At 36.6% G+C, this 22,705-nt stretch overlaps 1 pseudogene; it reads right to left on the reverse strand.

Annotated features, from left to right (window-relative positions):
• LOC100339270 (SWI/SNF-related matrix-associated actin-dependent regulator of chromatin subfamily E member 1-like) overlaps positions 1 to 17,939 on the reverse strand; it is a 119,753-nt pseudogene extending 101,814 nt beyond the window's left edge.
• Positions 17,940 to 22,705: the final 4,766 nt, after the last annotated feature.

A 22,705-nucleotide genomic window follows, 5' to 3' on the forward strand; every position in this document is an offset into this window, starting at 1 on the left:
AACCACATTCTATTGAATTTTGCTGAGTTTCCTAAAAACAGCTATTTCAAAATTTTAATCTGAGCATTTGGAAACGTTAAATTAATAGATGCAGAGAAAGTGTTTGATAAAATACAACACCCTTTCGTGATGAAAACTCTAAGCAAATTGTGTGTAGAAGGAACATTCATCAAAACAATCAAGGCATTTATGACAAACCCACGGTCAGCATCCCATTGAATAGGGGAAAATTGGAAGCATTCCCATTGAGATCTGGAACCAGACAAGGATGCCCACTCTCACCACTGCTATTGAGTATAGTCCTGGAAGTATTAGCCAGAGCAATTAGGCAAGAAAAAGAAATCAAAGGGATACAAATTGGGAAGGAAGAAGTCAAACAATGACTATTTTCAGGTGACATGATTCTATATATAGGGAATCCAAAAGACTCCACCAAGAGACTATTGGAACTCAGAAAAATTTGGTAAAGTAGCAGGATATAAAATCAAGAAACAAAAATCAACAGCTTTTGTATACACAGAAAATGCCATGGCTGAGAAAGAACTTCTAAGATAAATCCCATTCAAATTGCTACAAAAAAATGTAATACTTTATCCATTTTAGTATTTTTTTGTTCTAGTACCATTGGTTGAACTCTGTAATTAACACACAATTATTCTTAGGTGTTTAAATTTTAACTGAAAAGTATTCCCTGTTAGGAATTTGGAAAACATTATGCTGAGTGAAATAAGCCAATCCCAAAGGGACAAATACCACTTGTTCTCCTTGATAGGTGACAACTAACTGAGCGCCAAAAAGGAAACCTGTTAAAGTGAAATGAACAGTATGAGAAATGGTGACTTGATCAGCCCTCACCCTGACTGTTGAAGAGCAGCTTAATATGTTATCCCTCTTAGTATTTTTTTTGTTTGTTCTACTTAATACTTTTGGTTGAATACTGTAATCAATACACAATTCTTCTTAAGTGCTGAAACTTAACTGAAAAGTGATCACTGTTAAATATAAGAGTGGGAATAAGAGAGGGAAGAGATGTGCAATTCGGGACATGCTCAAGCTGACTTACCTCAAACGGTAGAGTTAGAAACATACCAGGGGATTTGAATTCAATCCCATCAAGGTGGCGTGTACCAATGCCATCTCACTAGTCCAGGTGATCAATTTCTGTTCACAATTGATCATAATGATAGGACTAAGAACCAAAGGGATCACATAAACAAGAATAGTGTCTGCAAATACTAGCTGATAGAATCAAAAAGGGAGAGAGTAAGCCAACATGGGAAGTGAGATACACAGCAGACCCATAGAATGGCAGATGTCCTAAACAGCACTCTGGCCTCAGAATCAGCCCTTAAGGCATGCGGATCCGGCTGAAAAGCCCATGAGACTATTTCAGGCATGGAAAGCCAAGACACTCTGGGGGGGTAAAAAAAAAAAACCTAAATGAAAAATCTTCACGAGTGAGATCCCAATGGAAAGAATGGGTCATCAAAGAAGGAGGTACCTTTCTCTGAAGGGAGGAGAGAACTTCCACTTTGACCATGGCCTTCTCTAAATATGATCAGAGTCGGTGAACTCAGGGGGCTTCCATAGCCTTGGCAGCTCATGACAAGAGCCTAGGTTGATTACTGATGCCATAAACTAGAGTGTCAATTTGTTAAGTCAACAACAGGAGTCACTGTGCACTTACTCCTCATGTAGGATCTTTGTCCTTAGTGTGCTGTACATTGAGATTTAATGCTATAACAAGTACTCAAACAGTATTTTTCACTTTATGTTTCTGTGTGGGAGCAAACTGTTGAAATCTTTACTTAATGTATGCTAAACTGATCTTCTGTATATAAAGAGAATTGAAAATGAATCTTGATGTGAATGGAAGGGGAGAGGAAGTGGATAAGAGGAGGGTTGCGGGTGGGAGGGACGTTATGGGGGGAAGCCATTGTAATCCATATTCTGTACTTTGGAAATTTATATTCATTAAATAAAAGTTAAAAAATTGAATATCTTGGAATAAATTTAACCAAGGATGTCAAAGATCTCTATGATAATTATAAAAATTACAGGAAGAAATAGAAGAAGATACTAAAAAATGGAAAAATCTTCCATGTTATAGATTGGAAGGATAATATCATCAAAATGTCCATTCTCCCTAAAGCAATTTACAGATTCAATGCAATACCAATCAAAATACCAAAGACGTTCTTCTCAGATCTGGAAAAAATGATGCTTGGTGAAGTTCATATGGAAACACAGGATACCTTGAATAGCTAAAGCAATCTTAAACAATAAAATCAAAGCTGGAGGCATCACAATACCAGATTTCAAAATATATTACAAGGCAGTTATAATCAAAACAGCCTGGTACTGTTATAAAAACAGATGGATAGAAAAATGAAATGGAACAGAATCGCCAAAAATCATTCATAGCATCTACAACCAACTAATATTTGACCAAGGAGCTAAAACAAATCCCTGGAGCAAGGACAGTCTCTTCAACAAATGGTGCTGGGAAACCTGGATTTCCACATGCAGAAGTATGAAGCAAACCCCCTATTTTACACCTTACACAAAAATCCACTCAAAATGGATTGAAGGTCTAAATCTATGATCTGACACCATGAAATTATTAGAGAACATTGGGAAAACCCTGCAAGACAGTGGCATAGGCAAAGAGTTTTTGGAAAAGACCCCAGAGGCACAGGCAGTCAAAGACAAAATTAACAAATGGGATTACATTAAATTGAGAAGTTTCTGTACTGCCAAAGAAACAGGAGAGTGAAGAGGCAACTGACAGAATGGTAGAAATTATTTGCAAACTACGCAATTGATAAAGGGTTAATAACAAGAATATTCAAAGCGATCAAGAAACTCCCCGACAACAAAACAAACAACTCAATTGAGAGATGGGCAAAGGACTTAAGCAGACATTTTTCAAGAGGAAATCAAAATGACCAACAGACACATGAAAATATGTTCAGTTTCACTAGCCATCAGGGAAATGCAAATCAAAACAACAATGAGGTTTCACTTCACCCCAGTTTGAGTAGCTTTCATACAGAAATCAACAAACAACAAGTGCTGGTGAGGATGTGCAGAAAAAGTTACACTAATCCACTGTTGGTGGGATTGTAGACCGGTAAAACCACTTTGGAGGACAGTATGAACATACCTCAGAAATATAAATATAGACCTACAATATTACCCAGCCAACCCATTCCTGGGAATTTACCCAAGGAAAACGAAATCAGCAAATAAAGGAATTATCTGCACCCCCATGTTTATTGCAGCTCAAATCACAATAACTAAGACATGGAACCAACTAAATACCTAGTATCTGAAGACTGGATAAAGAAATTATGGGATATGTACACTATGTACACTATGGAATACTACACAGCAGTAAATAAATGAAATCCAGTCATCTGCAACAAAATGGATGAATCTGGAAAACATCATACTTAGTGAAATAAGCCAGTCCCAAAGGGACAAATATCATGTGTTCTCTCTGATCTGTGAGAAAGAATAGAGTACATAAAACTAAATCTGCAGAAGTGAAATTGGCACTTCAAGAAGGGATGACTTGAGCTGCCTTTGCCTGGACTGTAAAGGAGCAATTTTGTTCTTTGTGCTTTTTTTTTTCATTTTTTCTTCTTACTATTTGTTCAACTCTTTACTTAACATAGAGTTAATCTAATGTGTAAAAAGACTATTGAGGAAGGATTTCAGTAAGAAATAAGAGTAGGAATAAGAGAGAGAGGAGAAAGCCTGTAATTGTAAAACTGTATAGTTCTGCATATATTCCTAAGGACTAACTTGTAAAAGTACAGTTTAAAAACTTGTCATTGGATCCCAAATTTCATTAAGCTGGGTGATATAAATGTCATCTTAAGTGTTAAAGTGCTCATATTAAGTGTTAAATTGAGCATATAGATATGATTAAATGTTAAAATGACCATATAAATAGCATCAGTGTTGGGTAATTATAGTACATAGAATTAAAAAGGAGATAATGTTCCAACAAGGGAAGCAGTCCACACAGCAGACTCATGGAATAACAGTTGCTTTAAGTAATACTCTGACCTCAGAATCAGACCTTAAGAATTCCTGGTCTGCTGAAAAGCCCATGAGAGCATTTCAGGCATGGAAAGCCAAGATACTGTGGCAAAAAATATTCTACATGAAGGATCTCTGTGAGTGAAATCCCAAGGGAAAGAAGTGGCCATCAAAGAAGGATGTACTTGTCTCTGAAGGGTGGAGAGAACTTCCACTTTACTTGTGCCCTTCTTTGTCTCTTTTAACAGTTCTTGTGTTAAAGACTATTTTATCTGATACGCAGATGGCTATGCCAGTTCTTTTTGGTTTCTGTTGCCATGGAATATCTTTTTCCATCCTTTCACGCTCAGTCTACACACATCTTTGTTGGTGAGATGTGTTTCTTGTAGGCAGCAAATAGACAGGTTTTGTTTTGCTCATGGATTCATAAGGTTTCCACAGCCTAGGCAGCTCATGTCAAGAGCCTCGGGTGGACACTGCCATCATACATAAGAGTGTTAATTGTTAAATAAACAACAGGAATCACTGTGCACTAACTCCCCATGGAGGATCTCTGTCTTCAATGAGTTGTATTATGAGAGTTAACTGTGATATTCCCTCTCAGTTTTTTTGTTTGTCTGTGTTTATGTGTGTGCAAATTGTAGAAATCTTTACTTAGTATAAAGTTGGTCTTCTGTGTACAAAGTTAATTGAAAATGAATCATAATGGAAATGGTACTGGGAAGGGGAGAGAGAGGAGAAGAAAGGGTGGGAATGTGGGTGGGAGGGCGGGTATGGTGGGAAGAATAACTATATCCTTAAGGTTGTACATATGAAATTTGTATTCCTTAAAAAATAAATTAATTTTAAAAAGTAAGTATCCAAATAAAATCAGAATGCAGCAATATTGAAAATATGATGTGTAACTATTCATATCTTTTGTGTGAAAACTAAAAATCATAATGAATAAATTGAAATGTTAAAAGATATAGAAAGAGGTAAAAATGGACCATCAGAAATTCAAAATGTGAGGAGGAAGAGAAGGCAAGTGAAGTTACTTGCTAGTGTATCTTAGCTCTCCATTTTCTGTTTAATTCTTTCCTTGTTTTTATAGTGAATATTCAATTCCTAACTCTTTTAAATGAATTAATTAAATTTCTGTAGCTATCTAAAAGGTCCATTTGGTCTATAGTGTGGATTAATTCTGCTGTTTCCTTGCTGATTTTCTGTCTGGTTGATCTGTCCATTTCTGAAAATTTGTTATTGAAGTCCCCCATTACCATTGTATTGGAGTCTATGTTGCATTTAGATCCCTTAACATTTCTTTTAAATATTCAGGTGCCCTGTAATTAGGTGCACATACATTTATAATAGTTACATCTTCCTGTTGAATTGATCCCTTAATCATTACATAGTACCCTTCTTTGTCTCTTTTACCAGTTCTGGTGTTAAAGACTTTTATCTGATATTAAGATGGCTATGCCAGCTCTTTTTGGTTTCTGTTGGCATGGAATATCTTTTTCCATCCTTTCATGTTCAGTCTGCATGCATCTTTGTTGGTGAGATGTGTTTCTTGTAGGCAGCAAATAGATAGGTTTTGTTTTTTATTCCATTCACCCAGTCTGTGTCTTTTAACTGGAGAGTTCAGGCCACTTATATTCAAGGTGACTATTGGTAAGTAACGACTTTGCCCTGCCATTTTCCATAAATATTCCTATTTTTTAATTTTGATTTCCATTGAATTTTTACTGGGAGATTTCCTTCCTTTACCTTCTTTTGTAATGATGACCATGTCTTTATGTTTCTGTGTGTAACACACCCTTAAGTATCTTCTGTAGGGCAGGATGCGTGGTGACAAATTCTTTCAATTTCTGTTTGTTATGGAAGATCTTCATTTTACTCTCATTCATAAATGAGAGCTTTCCAGGGAATAGTATTCTGTGTCGACAGTTTTTTTCTGTTAAGATTTGGAATACATCTTGCTGTTCTCTCCTAACCAGTAGGGTTTCTGATGAGAAATCCACTGTGAGTCTAATTGAAGATCCTTTGAAAGTAATCTGGCATTTCTCTCATGCACATTTTACAATTTTTTCTTCATGTTTTACTGTGGTGAGTTTGATTACAGTGTGTCTTGGTGAACATCTTTTCTGGTCGTGTCTATTAAGAGTTCTGCATGCTTCCTGTACTTTGATGCCCCTTTCTTTCTTCAAATTGGGGAAATTTTCTGTTACTATTTCACTAAGAAGGCCTTCTAATCTTTTCTCTCATTCCACACCTTCAGGAACTCCTAGAACCAGAATATTGGGTCATTTGATAGTATACTGTAGATCGCCAGCAATATTTTTTAGATTTCTAATTTCCTTTTCTTGTTCTTGATTTGACTATAATTTCCTGTGCTTTATCTTCTAAGTCAGATATTCTTTTTTCTGTCTCACCGATTATGTTCTTGAGGCTTTCTACTGCATTTTTAATTTGTTCTATTGAATTCTTCATTTCAATTTGATTTCCCTTTAAGATCTCAATTTCATGGGAGAAATTTCCTTTCATTCATGTACAGAATTCAGTAGCTTATGCATTTCCTTCTTATTGATTCTGTGTATTCTTATGATCAATGTTTTCAATTCCATTTCTGGCATTTCTTCAGTCTCATCATCTTCACAATCTAGAATTGAAATGTTGTGTTTTTTTTCTTTGGGGGGGGGGCATCATTTTGTCTTCCTTATTCCTTTTTCTTGGATTGGTCCATTTTTTATTCAGCATTTGTGGAGATACTCATTGGTTTCTTCTTCTTTTTTTTTTTTTTGTGGTGGTGGCTTTTATCTCTGTACTATGTCTCTGTAGATATATGGAGTGTCAGCTTTCAGTGAATATCTAAAGGTGTGTGGTAGGTGTGGCCAGGGGGTGCTCCATTCAATTCTCCAGGATGAAGGGCATGACTAAAGTGACACACCCAGGTTTGGCACAGTAAATCTCCTCTTTTTTATCAGAAGGGAGATTTATTCTGCTCAGCTGAGCTCCTCTCCTCAAAGGAGACCAGTGCCTGTGCGCTAGCCCCAGTGGGTGTAATATTCATCTGCTCTGTCCCAAGGACCACTCAAAGGATCTGTGCAGTCTTCCTGTGAGCCGAAATTCCCCAACAGTGTCCCTCGGCAGGTAACCAGGAAGCCCTGAGCATGTGGAGTCTTTCACAGAGACTGCCCAAAGTCTCAGCCAGACTATGAGTCCTCCCACACAGCCTCAGTCTTTTTTTTTTTTTTTTTACAGTTCTGGCACACAAGCCTTCCACATTCATGAGCACTCAACTCCTTGTTAGTTCTCCCTACCAAAGTCAGGAGTTTCTACTCAGCTGATTGCTGGGCACAGACACAAGCTGGAGAGGCTGTTAACTTATGTCCAAAATGGTGCCTGCTCTACCTGCTTGTTACAGGATGCCTCTGTAAGGTGATCAGGGAGAGAGAAATGTGTCTCTCCTTTGTTTTTTCCTCTAATTTTGTAGGTACATCCTCCCCCATGGGGCTCCAAGCCGGGTTCCCTCTAGGCTCTTCCTGCAGCTTTATCACCAGTGGCTTGGGTTGATGCAGTCTGGTCTCACCTCACTCTGCTATGCTGCAGCGGATGCTCTTGGCTTCTGCAGTCCTGAGCTGTGGGCGTCCACCCCCTCCACATAGATCTATTGTGTCCCCTTAATTTGCTGAGTTCCCTCTGCTGTTTTCTATCTCTTTCCTGAGACTCTACTCTCTTCATTTTTTAAAGCTATCCTCCCTTAGATCAGAACAGTGAACTCCCTCCCTATTCCACCATCTTGAAACCTCCCCAATTTTTTTAGATACGTATTTTATCAGTGAGTTTTCTACCTTATGTTATTGTCATCTTACACATTAACATATTTTCTTTCAAATTGAAAGATGCTCTTCAGCATTTTTGTAAGACAAATCTTGTGGTGCTATGGTGACTCTTCCTCATCACTGCCAGAGAATTAGGCAGGCTGCCTGCCACTTGCCTTGGCTGAGGAGGGGAAGCATGCCACCCGCCATTCAGCCTCCTGGAACTCCAGGGGGACAATCAGACATGGTGGGGAGTCCAGTTGAAGCAGGATCTCACTTTATTGTAAAAGGGAGGTGTTTATAAGATAATCGAAATGAATCTTGATGTGAATGGAAGGGGAGAGGGAGTGGGAAAGGGGAGGGTTGTGGGTGGGAGGGACGGTATGGGGGGGGAAGCCATTGTAATCCATGAGTCTTACTTTGGAAATTTATATTCATTAAATAAAAGATAAAAAAAATAAAAAAATAAAAAAGGGAGGTGTTTATATAGCTGCAGTACAGAGTGGATGCGGGCAAGGGGTGGGGTGATGTGATGCAAAAGGGTTTTAGCCAATCCTATTATACCACCTCAATGATTTGTAGGCAAAAGCGCCCTGGGACTGGGTCACTTACTGCCAGGGATTTGAAACTATTTGAAACTTAAAGACAGGTTTTTAAATTCGAGACAGGCTTAGGAAGGTTTTTTTTTTTTTTTTTTTTTTTGTATAAGATCCCTTCATCTATTCAGGGTCTCCTGTGTTTCGTTATAAATTTTAGCATCATTTTTTCTAGATCTGCAAAGAATGTTATTAGCATTTTGATTGGGATCCCTTTTCTAGTTTTTACAATGTAAAGTTAGGTTGTTGATTTCAGAATTTTCTCCTTTTAAGTTTTAATTTAGCAAACTTTATTAAATATGACACTTAAATCAATTTGAATGTAAACTTTACAGGTGTTAATTACATTCCCTAAGTTATGCAATCATAATCACCAAATTTTCAAGTCTCCATACCTATTAAACTTTATTTCCACACTCTTCCTTCTCCCAACCACTGGTAACATTTAATCTACTTTTTGTCTCTATGAATTTGACTATCCTTGTATTTAATAATATTAGAATCACATAATATTTGTCCTGATGTTATTTGATATTTCATGTGGTTACAAATCGCTGCCTGACCGGGAGGCACAGGCAGTCAAAGCCAAAATTAACTATTGGGATTGCATCAAACTGAGAAGTTTCTGTACTGCAAAAGAAACAGTCAGGAGAGTGAAGAGACAACCGACAGAATGGGAAAAAATATTTGCAAACTATGCAACAGATAAAGGGTTAATAACCAGAATCTACAAAGAGATCAAGAAACTCCACAAAAACAAAACCAACAACCCAATTAAGAGATGGGCCAAGGACCTCAATAGACATTTTTCAAAAGAGGAAATCCAAATGGCCAACAGGCACATGAAAAAATGTTCAAGGTCATTAGCAATCAGGGAAATGCAAATCAAAAACACAATGAGGTTCCACCTCACCCTGATTAGAATGGCTCACATTCAGAAATCTACCAACAACAGATGCTGGCGAGGATGTGGGGAAAAAGGGACACTAACCCACTGTTGGTGGGAATGCAAACTGGTCAAGCCACTATGGAAGTCAGTCTGGAGATCCCTCAGAAACCTGAAGATAACCCTACCGTTTGACCCAGCCATCCCACTCCTTGGAATTTACCCAAAGGAATTTAAATTGGCAAACAAAAAAGCGGTCTGCACCCTAATGTTTATTGCAGCTCAATTCACAATAGCTAAGACCTGGAACCAACCTAAATGCCCATCAACGGTAGACTGGATAAAGAAATTATGGGATATGTACTCTTTAGAATACTATACCACAGTAAGAAACAACGAAATCCAGTTATTTGTAACAAAATGGAGGAATCTAGAGCACATCATGCTGAGTGAAATAAGCCAGTCCCAAAGGGACAAATACCATATGTTCTCCCTGATCGGTGACAACTGACTGAACACCAAAAAGGAAACCTGTTGAGGTGGAATGGACACTATGGGAAACGGTGACTTGATCAGCATAGCCCTGACTGTTAATGAACAACTTAATACATTATCCCTCTTAGTAGTTTTTTTGTCTGTTCTACTTAATATGACTGGTTTAATTCTGTAATTAATACACAGTTATTCTTAAGTGTTGAAATTTAACTGAAATGTGATCCCTGTTAAACATAAGAGTAGGAATAAGAGAGGGAAGAGATATATAATTTGGGACATGCTCAAGCTGACTTGCCCCAAATGGTAGAGTTAGAAACATACCAGGGGACTCCAATTTAATCCCATCAAGGTGGCATGTACCAATGCCATCTCACTATTCCAAGTGATCAATTTCAGTTCACAATTGATCATAATGAAAGGACTAAGAGTCAAAGGGAGCACATAAACAAGTCTAGTACCTGCTAACACTAACTGATAGAATAAATAAAGGGGAGAGTGATCCAACATGGGAAGTGAGATACTCAGCAGACTCATAGAATGGCAGATGTCCTAAATAGCACTCTGGCCTCAGAATCAGCCCTAAAGGCATTCGGATCTGGCTGAAAAGCCCATGAGAGTATTTCAGGCATGGAAAACCAAGACACTCTGGCAAAAGATCTCTGTGAGTGAGATCTCAGTGGAAAGAACAGGTCTTCAAAGAAGGAGGTACCTTTCTCTGAAGGGAGGAGAGAACCTCCACTTTGACTATGACCTTGTCTAAACAAGATAAGAATCGGAGAACTCAGAGGGCTTCCATAGCCTTGGAAACTCATGACTGGTGCATAGGGAGATTACTGATGCCATAGACAGGAGTGTCAATTGGTAAAGTCAACAACAGGAGTCACTGTGCACTTACTCCTCATGTAGGATCTCTGTCCTTAATGTGCTATGCATTGAGATTTAATGCTATAACGAGTACTCAAACAATATATTTCACTTTGTGTTTCTATGGGGGTGCAAACTGTTGAAATCTTTACTTAATGTATACTAAATTGATCCTCTGTTAAAAAAAAAAAAGAAAAGAAATTATCAACTCCCAACTTGACTCTCACTGGGATTAAACATGACAATAGGTCTGATCTGATTTCATCATCATTTAAAAAAATCATCTATTATTTTTCACTTTATGTTTCTGTGTGGGAGCAAACTGTTGAAATCCTTACTTAATGTATACTAAGCTGATCTTCTGTATATTAAGAGAATCGAAAATGAAGGGAGAGGGAGTGGGAAAGGGGAGGGTTGCGGGTGGGAGGGACGGTATGGGGGGGAAGCCATTGTAATCCATAAATCGTACTTTGGAAATTTATATTCAGTAAATAAAAGTTAAAAAAAAAATCGCTGCCTGATATCATTTACTTTTTTTTTTTTTTTTTTACCCAGAAACCTTTTACTTAAGGTATACAAACTTCATGCATTTCATATATACACATTTAGGAACATAGTGACTCTTCCCACCTTACCCACTCTCCCACCCCTCTTCCTCCTCCCTCTCCTATTCCAATTCTTATTTTTTACTAAGATGTATTTTAATTAACTTTATACACATAAGATTAACCCTGTACTAAGTAAGTAGTATTATGTCAGTTATTTTTAATTTGAAAAACTTCACTTATTATTTCCTTAACAGTGATTTGCTGTCAACAAAATACCTCAGTTTTTATTTATCTCAAAAGGTCTTTAGTTTGCTCATATTATTGAAAGATAATTTTGCTGAGTATACTATTCTTGGTTGAATGCTTTATTTTCTTTCAGCACTTTGTGTCATTCGAATGCTCTCTGATATCCATTATTTCTCTTATATTTTGCAAGTTTGCAGGTTATTATATATTTTTAAATATTTTACTTTTATACATTCTAAATTTTTTTTACAATTTTTGGTTAACACTCAATAGCTGTTTATAGTATACAGTGTGATTTCTCAAGATGTTCACAATAGTAGGCACTTCTGGGCCGGCGCCGTGGCTCAATAGGCTAATCCTCCACCTTGCGGCGCCGGCACACCGGGTTCTAGTCCCGGTTGGGGCGCCGGATTCTGTCCCGGTCGCCCCTCTTCCAGGCCAGCTCTCTGCTATGGCCAGGGAGTGCAGTGGAGGATGGCCCAGGTGCTTGGGCCCTGCACCCCATGGGAGACCAGGAAAAGCACCTGGCTCCTGGCTCCTGCCAGGATCAGCGCGGTGCGCCGGCTGCAGCGGCGGCCATTGGAGGGTGAACCAACGGCAAAAGGAAGACCTTTCTCTCTGTCTCTCTCTCTCACTGTCCACTCTGCCTGTCAAAAAAAAAAAAAAAAAAAAAAAAAAAAAAAAAAAAACAATAGTAGGCACTTCTATATAATTAGTGTTTCTTTATGCTTAGAGATATATAGCTCTGCTCTTCTATTTTTTCATGAATAATGTTATACTTTTTGTGAAATAAAGTTATCACACTGTGCTATAGAACAGTAGAATTAATTAATTCTGTTTGTGTTTTGATACCACTATCCAACATCCCTCTAACATTCCTCCATGAGCCTTCTGAATATCTAGTAATCAATATTGTACATTCAGATAACTTTTATACCTTAAGCATATGAAAGAGAAAATGAAGTATTGGCGATTCTGTGTTACACTTATTTCACTTAGCATAATGTCCTCTAGTTCCATCCATTTTTTTGCAAATGGTAGAACTTCATTAATTAAAAAAAAAAATTTTTGATTTGCACTTCTCAATTTTCTTTTCTTTTTATTTTACTTAGTTTTTAACAGATTCAATGTGATTTGTAGACACAATTCTAAGAACATAATGATATTCCTTTCTTTCCTCCCTCCCTCCCTACCATTTTCTTCTCAGACTTCAACAGACTTCACCCACACAGACACACAAAGTATAGAGTTCTGTTTGAGTCGTAGTTTTACAGTTAATTCTCATAGTACAACACATTAAGGACAGAGATCCTACATGGGGAGTAGGTGCACAATGACTCCCGTTGTTGATTTAACAATTGACACTCTTATTTATGACGTCAGTAATCACCTGAGGCTCTTGTCATGAGCTGCCAAGGCTATGGAAGCTTCTTGAGTTCACCAACTCTGATCTTATTTAGACAAGGTCGTAGTCAGAGTGGACGTTCTCTCCTCCCTTCAGAGAAAGGTACCTCCTTCTTTGATGACCTGTTCTTTCCACTGGGATCTCACTCAGAGAGATATTTCATTTAGGCTTTTTTTTTTTTGCCAGAATGTCTAGGCTTTCTATGCCTGTGAAACTCTCATGGGCCTGTTCCAATGTTTTTAAGTGCTTCCTCTACCTTTTCTTCTACCAGTTTCATAGTTTCAAGTTTTTCACTTATATCCTTTATTCATTTTTAGTTAACTTTTTATATAAGGTGAGAGATGAGGGGGTTCTATTCTCAATCTTATGCCTATGAGTATACAGTTTTCCTGGCACCATTCCATAAGAAGAGGCTTCTTGTCCTTTCTTCATTGAGTTTTCTGGTGTCTCTGTTAACAAGTTGAATTTATTTCTGAGATACCTATTTTGTTATATTGATCTATGTGCTGATTTTTATGGTAGTACCAAACTGTTTGGATTGCTGCAACTTTGTAGTGTGTTTTGAAATCATGTATTGTGATGCCTCCAGATCTTAACATTCTGTTCAGGATTGCCTTGGCTATTAGGGGGTGCTTTGTGTATCTAAATTAATTTAATAAATTTTTTTCTTTTGGAGAATAGCACTCATATTTTGATGAGATTGCATTGAATCTATAAATAGTTTTGAATAATATGGATATTTTAATATTATTAATTCACCCAATCTTTGGACATGAAGATGTCTTTTGACATTTCAGTGACTTTAATTTCTTTCATAATTGTTTTATAGTTTTCAGTGTAGGGGTCTTTCACTTCCTTGATTGAACTTATTCCTACTGGGTTTTTTTTTTTGTAGTTAATGTGAAAGGCATTTCTTTCATTATTTCTCAGCAAACTTCCATTTTTGGTGTATAAAAGTGCTACTGATTTGTATATGTTGATTTTATGCCCCACAACTTTACTGGATTCATTTATCAGTTCTAATAGTGCCAAAGTGGAATCTTCAGGTATTTCTACATACAGAATATTATTATCTACAAATAGGCATAAGTTAAATTTCTCCCTTCCTATTTGCAGCTATTATGCCTTTTTATTTCTTTCTCTTGTAGAACTACTCTGGCTAAAAAAAAAAAAAAGATCCAGTACTTAATTTAATTGAGTAAGAGTGGTTATAATAGATAACCTTGTTTTGTTCCAAATCTCAGAAGAAACTCTCTCAATATTTCCCTATTGTATGTACTTTTGACTGGGTTTTCCATATATAGCTTTATTATATTGAGGTATGATTGTTGTATACCTGATTTGTTTAGGCTCTGTCTTGAGCAGTCATTGCATTTTACAGAAAACTTTTTCTGAAAAATACTGAGATAATATGTTTTTTATTCTTCATTCCTTGGACATGATGTATTATATTTATTGATAGTGAATATTGAGTTACACTTGCATTTCTTGGATAACTCCCACTTGACCACATTGAATGATTTTTAATGTACAATTGAACTTGATTTGCTTGTTTCTTGTTGAGGATTTTTGCGTTTATGTTTATCAGAAAAATTTGTCTGCAGTTCTTTCTGTCCTTATCTGGTTTTGTTATCATGATGATGCTGGCTTATTATAACGAGTTGAGAAGGATTTCCCACCCTTTTGATTTTTGGGATACAGAAGAATTGACATTAGTTTTTTCTTAAAAGTTGGTAGAACTCAGCGCTGATGATGACATTTATTCTTGGGCTTTTTTTTTTTTAATTGCTACTCAGAGGACATTTATCACTGTTTCAATCTCAGTATCATATTTTTTTCTGGTTTTCTTTGTCTTCATAGTTCTATTTTGGTGTGTCATATACATGCAAGACATTTTCCCATTTATTCTGGGTTTTGCAACTTGTTGAGATGTGATTTTTCATAATAGTTCCTAAAGATTCCTTATATTTCTGTGGTGTCATTTGTAATGCTTCATTTTTCACGTGTGATTTTATTTATTTGAGTCGTCTCTTTTTTTTTTGATTACTTGGGATAAGGATTTGTCAGTTTTGTGTTTTCAGAAATCTAATTCTTCATTTCATTGATATTTTGTATTGTGTGTATTTCTCTGTGTGTTTTAGTTTCTATTTCAGTTACTTCTGTTCTGACATTTGCAATTTTTTTCTGTCTACTAATTTTCTATTTGCTTTATATGTGCTTTGTTAGGTTCTTAAAATATATTTTTAGATTTTCTTGAAATTCTTTTTAATGTGGACACTTATTGCTATAAATTTCCTCTTTGATGCTGTTTTTACTATCATTTTGGCATGTTTTGTTTCTATTTTCACTTGTTTCAAGAAATTCTTAAAAATTTTCCCTTTTATGTCTTCATTTTTTTAGTTTGTCCAATATTTTGTTTTTTCTTAACAAGATTATGAAGTAGTAATGCAAAGTATTTCCATATACTCTTTACTCTGTTTCCTCTATTATTAACATGGCATAGATATTTGTTATAATTAATAAACTACACCAAACTTCCCCTATTTTTAATCAGTTTCTTTGTATCCCTTCAACGAAATCCCAACCTCTAGTAATCAATGTTGTGTGTTCACTTTGAGTTTTTGAAGAAAATCATGTGATCTCCTTTTTCTATATAAGACTTATTTTTAGTCAACATAATGTCCTATAATTCCATCCACTTTCTTGTAAATGACAGGATTTTTTTCCTATGGGAGAATAACATTCTGTTGTCTATATAGATCTCATTTTCTTTATCCAATCAACATGTGGGTTGATTCCAAATTTTGACTATTTTAACAGTGCTGTGATAAATATGATGGGGCAGATATCTCTTCAGCATAATGGTTTCATGTCTTATAGCTATATACTCAGTAGTAGGATTGTTGGATCACAAGACAGTTTTGTTTCTAGTTTTTCAAGGAATATCCATACTGTTTTCCATAGTCACTAGATTAACTTACATTGCAACCAACCATGAATGAGAGTTCCATTTTCTCCAAATGTTTGTCAGCATTTGTTACTTTCTGTTTTCTTGATAACAGCCATTTTAAGAAGGATTATGTGATACTGTGATTTTAATTTGGAGTTTCATGATGGCTGATGATATTGGTCAGTTTTTCATATATTTGATGGAGATTTGTATTATTTCTTTTGACAACTGTCTATTCAGGTCCCTTTCTATTTCATAACTGGATTTTTTTTCCTTTTTTGTTATTGAATTTTTTCATTTCCTGATATATTATGAACATTAATCCTTTTTCAGGTAAGCAGCTTGCAAATATTTTTTCCATACTGTCAGATGTCTGCTCAGTCTATCAATTGTTTCCTGTGCTGTACAGAAACTTATGAATTTGATATAATCCCATTTGTCTAGTTCTGTATTGTCTGCACTTTTGGGGTCTTCTATAAGAAATCATTGCCTTCAGTGACATCTTAAAGTGTTTCCCTGACATTTTTTTCTAGCTTTTTCACAGTTTCAGGTCTTACATTTAGAACTTTGATCCATTTTGAATTGATCTTTTACATGGGGAGTGGAATATATCTAATTTCATCCTTCTACATATCTATGTGCAGTTTTGCCAGCACCATTTGTTGAAAAGACTATGCTTTCTCCAATCTAACTTCTTGGCACCTCTTTCAAAAATCAGTGTTGTTTATGTATGCTGATTAATTTCTGAGCTCTTTATTTTGTTCCATTGATACAATAGCCAGTATTGTGCTGTTTAAATTACAGTAACTTTGAAGTATGCTTTGAAATCAGGCATTGTTATGCCTTCAGATGTGTGTGTGTGTGTGTGTGTGTGTGTATTGCTTTGGCTATTCTGGATCTTTTGTGGCTTTCAAATAAATTTTAGGATTGTTTTCTATAATTTTATAAAGACTGTCATTGATATTTTGATAAAGTTGACTTGAAACTGTAGACCGCTTTAGGTAGTATGTACATTTAATGATGTTAATTCTTCCAAAGCCTGAGGAAGGCATATCTTTCATTGTTTTGCATCCTTGATGATTTCTTTAAAAAGAATTAATGAATTTTTTATTTATTTGAATGCCAGAGTTATATATAGAGAGAGGTAGAGACACAGAGAGAGAGGTCTTCCAACCTCTAGTTCACTACCAAAGAGATCAAAACAGCCAGGACTGGGTGAGGATGAACCAGGAACCAGGAGCTTCTTTTGCGTCTTCCCTGGGGGTGGCAGGGATCCAAACACTTGGATCATCTTCCACTGTTTTCCCCAGACCATTAGCAGGGAGCTGGATCAGAAGTGGAGCAGCTGGGAAATGAATTAGCACCCATATAGGATACTGGCATCGCAGGCAGTACCTTTACCTACTATGTCACAAAGCCAGCTTTCAAGGATCCTTGAGGGTTTCTTTCATCAGTGTTTTATAAAGTTCATTGTAGAAATCTTTCACTTTTTTGATTAAATTTAATTCTAACTATTTAAACTTCTGTAACCTTTGTTAATTTCTTGATCTCTTTTTCAGCAAGATCATTATTGGTGTATAAACATACTACTGTTTTTGTGTGTTAGTTTTGTATCCTGTAATTTTACTGAATTTTGTTTATCAGTTCTAACAGATTTTTGCTGGAGTGCTTAGATTTTTCCATGTACATTATCATATAATCCTAAAACATGAATGTTTTTACTTCCTCTTTTCTACTCTCAAAGGCTTTCACTTCTTCTATTCCCTGATTACTTTTGCTAGAATTTTCATTACTACAGTGAATAAGAGTGGTGAAAGAGTGGATAACTGCCTTATTCTAGAACTGAGGGGTAATGCTTTCAGCTTTTCCTCAATCAGTATGATATTGACTGTTGGCTTGTCATAGATAGCCTTTATAAACTTGAGGAATTTTCCTTCTATACCTGACTTCTTGAGGGTTTTTATCATGAAGGGGTGTTGAATCTTATCAAATGCTTTATCCATCTCTATTGAGATGATCATATTGCTTTTGTTTTTCAGTTTGTGGATGTGATTTGTGCTGTTTATTGATTTGTGAATGCTGAATCGCCCTTTCATCTCTGGAATAAATTTCTCTTGCTCATGGAATATGATTTTTGATGCAGTATTGGATTCTATTTGTTACCATTTTGTTGAGAATTTTTGCATCTATATTTATGAAGGATATTGATCTACAATTTTCTTTTTTGTGTTGTGTCTTAGTTTTTATGTCAGTGTACTGTTGGCCTTGTAAAAAATAGTTGAGGAGAGTTACATTCTTTTCAATATTTTAGAATAGTTGAAAGCCACTAAGGTTAATTTCGATTAAAATGATTTGTAGAATCAGTTGTAAAGCCACCAGGCCTTGGACTTTTCTTTGATAGATTTAATTACTGATCATGGGTCTGTTTAGATTTTCTGCATCATCTTGACTTAATCCTGAGAGGTTATATGTATCCAGGAATTCATCCATTTCTTTGAGGTTTTTCAATTTGTTAACATATAGTTTTTCATATTAGTTTCTTATGACCCTTGATATTTTTTGTGGTATCAGTTGTAACATCTCCTTTTTCATTTCTAATTTTATTTACTTGATTTTTTTCTACTTTTTTTTGTTAGTCTGGCTAAGTTTTCATTTACTTTATCTTCTCAAAACTGGCATTTCATTTTGTTGATCTTTGCATTTTTCATAGTTTCCACTTCATTTATTTCTGCCCTAGTCCTTATTATTACTTACATACTACTAATCTGAAATTTGATTTCCACTTGTTTTCCTAAGTCCTTGAGATGCATCATAAGATTATTCACTTCCTGTTATAAACATCCCTCTTTTTACTTATTTAGTTAGTTAAGTAGTAAAATTTCATGTATTTCATATATACAAATATATATACAAATTTAGGAACACCCATACTCCCACCCTTCTTCCTCCTCCCTCTCCCATTCCCATTCTTATGTTTTACAAAGATCTATTTTCAGTTAACTTTATACTTATAAGACTAATCTTACACTAAGTAGAGGAATCAAGAAATAGTATGAACAAAAATGTAAAAAAAAAAAACACTAAAAAGCATTGTTCAGCAGAGATTGTACAACCTGAAGGGTTGGGTAGTGGTGACTTTGGGGACCATTTAGCATAGAATATTCTACCTCAGGCCCATTTCCAGCTTAAGTCAACTCTGGGAGGCCATGCCCATCATTGCAGGGAATATATAGTTTGAATTGTGATCTCCAGAGTAGTGGTGACCAGGGGATTCATTTAGCATAGAGTGCATGCTCTTGGACCTTGAAGAAGCTTAGGTTAATGGTAGGCTGCAATGTGGCTCTACTTCCAATATGTTAATATATTGCAGCAGCTTTAACCCATAGTTTAGCTTGTTGTGCTTCATAAAGCTAACAGCCTTTAATTACCTGCTTACCATAAAAAACTTCCTTTTTAAATATCTATTTTAGTTTTTTATCTGAGAGGAGGAATGATAGAGACAGAAAAAGAGATCTTTCATCCTCTGGTTTACTCCCCAAATGGCCACAATGGCCAAGGCTAGGCCAGGGCGAAGCCAGAAGCTTGGAACTCCATTCGGTTCTCCCACATGGGTGACACAGGCCAAAGTACTTGGACCATCTTCCCCTGCTTTCCCAGGTGCATTAGCAGAGAGCTGCAATTGGAAGTAGAGCAACAGGGACTCAAACCTGCTTTCTGAAATCGGATGCCAGCATTGCAGGTGGGGGGATTTAACCTACTATGTCATAATACCAACTCTAAAAGTTTCTTTTTGAAAAAATGTGTGGGACTCCTTTCCAAATAAAACTGATTCCTTTAGGGGAGAACTTCACAAATCTCTATTCGAATATCCTGCAAAATCTCTGAGGAAGTGCTCTGTAGCCAGAGGCAGGGATGGTTGCTCAGTTCTCTTGCTTTTTGAAAGTTTCCCTGGGGTAAGGGGAGGAATAGTCTCTGGTCTCCATAGCTTGTGTGTCATTATGGAACTTCTGTCCTAAAAAATAGCTTAAACTAGGATTATTATGAATCCATGAATCTCAGTCTGTCACCAAAGATAAGCTTCCACCCTATGAGTTGGAGCTGGCTAAATGAGGAGAGCAACTGTTGCCTGGTATTTAGTCTCTACAACATAGTAATGGAGGAGGTGAGCAATGCTAATGAAATCCTCTCCCTGGAAAGATGCTGTGAACCTTGCCTGGTAGCTGAGGAGAGAGATCTCTGTCTTGTTTGCCCCGTCCATCCAGAGTACAGCATTTTGTCTTGATGAAATGCTGGGGAGATGGATGGGTGTGAAAGTTCTAAGGCTCAAATGCTGACTTTACTGTTATCAAGACTTACTAGATTTTCTTGAATAAATGTTTTTCTGTTTGCTGTATGCCTTTGGGACACTTTCTGAAGATTTAAATGACTGTTGTTGCTGTTTCTATACCAACATTTCTGACATAATCACAATAGTTTTTAAATTTGTATCCCTATCTCTAGTCTTTCACCTCTATAAACAGAGTTAGACTTGATAGACAGATTTGATTCCAGGTCAGGTCATTTGATTATTTCAAATGTTCTGATTTCCAATATATCAAATAGAATGTAAACTTCAAAAGGCATCATTTTTAGGCCCCTATAGTTTGATCACATTTTTTGGCTCATATGTACCCCCAAGAATATGTTATAGCCACAATGAACTGTATCCTCAATATGCCACGATTTTGTGCATCTTTGAGCCTTTACTAATACTATTTTTTTCTGCCTGGAATGCCCTTTTCCTACTTCTTTCTCTGCCTGAAAACTTACTCCATATGAGACACATGTTCCTGTCACCTCTGTAGAAGAGTGGTTCAGGATTTCTCTCGAGACAGAATTAATTACTCTTTTCTTTCAACGTGTTCCTTACACTTCTAATAGCACTGTTTTATTCTATTTTGTTAAATGTGTTCACATGTCTGTCTCTTGTAGATCGCATGCTCATTGAGGTTAGGAATTGTGGGATGTATTTTGTTGTGCTCCACATGTCTCATACAGTGCATGATACAGTGTAGGTGCTCAATAAATTCTAAATTAATAAAATAATTGAGTATTATATAAGTTAAGTAATTAGTTATGCTGATTATGGGGTAATTTTCAGAGTTTCCTTGTTTTTTCATTTTCTCAGATCTTCCAGAGGAAACTGGCAGGCTGAGATGCAGCTGGGGCTGCCCAAATCATAGTTGCTATGGCAACACTGCTTTTAGTACAGACTTTCTCTGCCCTGACAAAGGGTTGTGGATTTTTGGAAGACTGTGAATGTGGTTTTATTTTGTGTGTTTATGCGTATGAGTCATGTAACTGTGTATTGCGTGGTGTTATTGGAAGTGGAGGAGGTGAAGCCATTTGTCCATCCACTTAGCCATCCAAATCACCCAAAATGCTTTTATAAGAGTGCTATTTTATTTCCTTTTCAGATATATTTCTGTTTCTTTCCTAACATTTTTAATGAAGCTTTAGAAATTTTACTTCCATTTTTTTTTTACTTGAGAAAGAGTCCATTAACTCATTTGGGTTTTTTTTTTTTTTTTTTTGAGATAGCTATTAGCTGCTACTCCCCAAAATTCTCTTGGAAAATCAACAAAAGAGTATGATGGGTCTTTGGAATTTAAACAGTTTCGTAATCCAACACCTGTTTTCTGATGGCTGCAAGGAGGGACATTAGCTAAGTGAATCTTGACTATGTTTCTGGAGATGGTAGTTGGCAATATAATACCTGGCTTGGCAAAACAGGAATCCAGGGCTTCTCACACGCAGCTAACTATGAAACTCTATGATTGCCTTCTGGAGCTTCTGTTCCTCTAAGTTGCAAGGTTCCTGAAGGCAAGTGGATCAGACATTGTGTTTTTCCACACTGGTCATCATAATACTATTTTCACATAAGAGTCACATCAATTCCATTATCGATGAAAAGAAACTGTAGCATGTTGGAAAGACTACTGGAACTCCAGTTATCAAAACTTATGACTCTATTCCTGATTAATATCTACTTAAAATTACATGTCCCTAAGTAAGTCTTTTTTTTTTACAGGCAGAGTGGACAGTGAGAGAGAGAGACAGAGAGAAAGGTCTTCCTTTTGCCGTTGGTTCACCCTCCAATGGCCACCGCTGCCGGCACGCTGGGGCCAGCGTACCGCGCTGATGTGATGGCAGGAGCCAGGTGCTTCTCCTGGTCTCCCATGGGGTGCAGGGCCCAAGCACTTGGGCCATCCTCCATTGCACTCCCGGGCCATAGCAGAGAGCTGGCCTGGAAGAGGGGCAACCGGGACAGAATCCAGCGCCCCGACCAGGACTGGAACCCAGTGTGCCGGCGCCGCTAGGCGGAGGATTAGCCTATTGAGCCGCGGCGCTGGCCCTAAGTAAGTCTTTTGACATCCCTGGAATTATCTTCATTCACTGAACTATAAAGTAGTTAGAATTAAGAAAAAGTTATTGGAAAATTGACACCAAATGGAAGTGAGGACAGAGGTTACTAACACTAAATTCCTACTAATGACAGAAATAGTGCTTGTGGTTTATATAGATATTATTCCATTTAATTCTCAATAAGACTTTGTGAGATAGATGTCATATTATTGTTACATATAAATCGACTCTCAAAAAATGAAATAGCAGGTGAGTAGCAGAGAGGATTTGAATCCAAGACTGTTTGGAATCAAACATCTAGAAGATGAATAGCAGAGATATGATTTGAATCAAAGAATGAAATCAAATCCCATATTCTTTCCATTGCATTTTCTTTTTTGTTTCCTAGCCTTGCATAATCTCAGTGATCTTCCACACAGAATGATAGGGCTAAAATCTGGTTGCTACTCCTCTAGAT

This window comes from Oryctolagus cuniculus, chromosome X (genome assembly GCF_964237555.1).
Source record: "Oryctolagus cuniculus chromosome X, mOryCun1.1, whole genome shotgun sequence".
NCBI classification, from domain to species: domain Eukaryota; kingdom Metazoa; phylum Chordata; class Mammalia; order Lagomorpha; family Leporidae; genus Oryctolagus; species Oryctolagus cuniculus.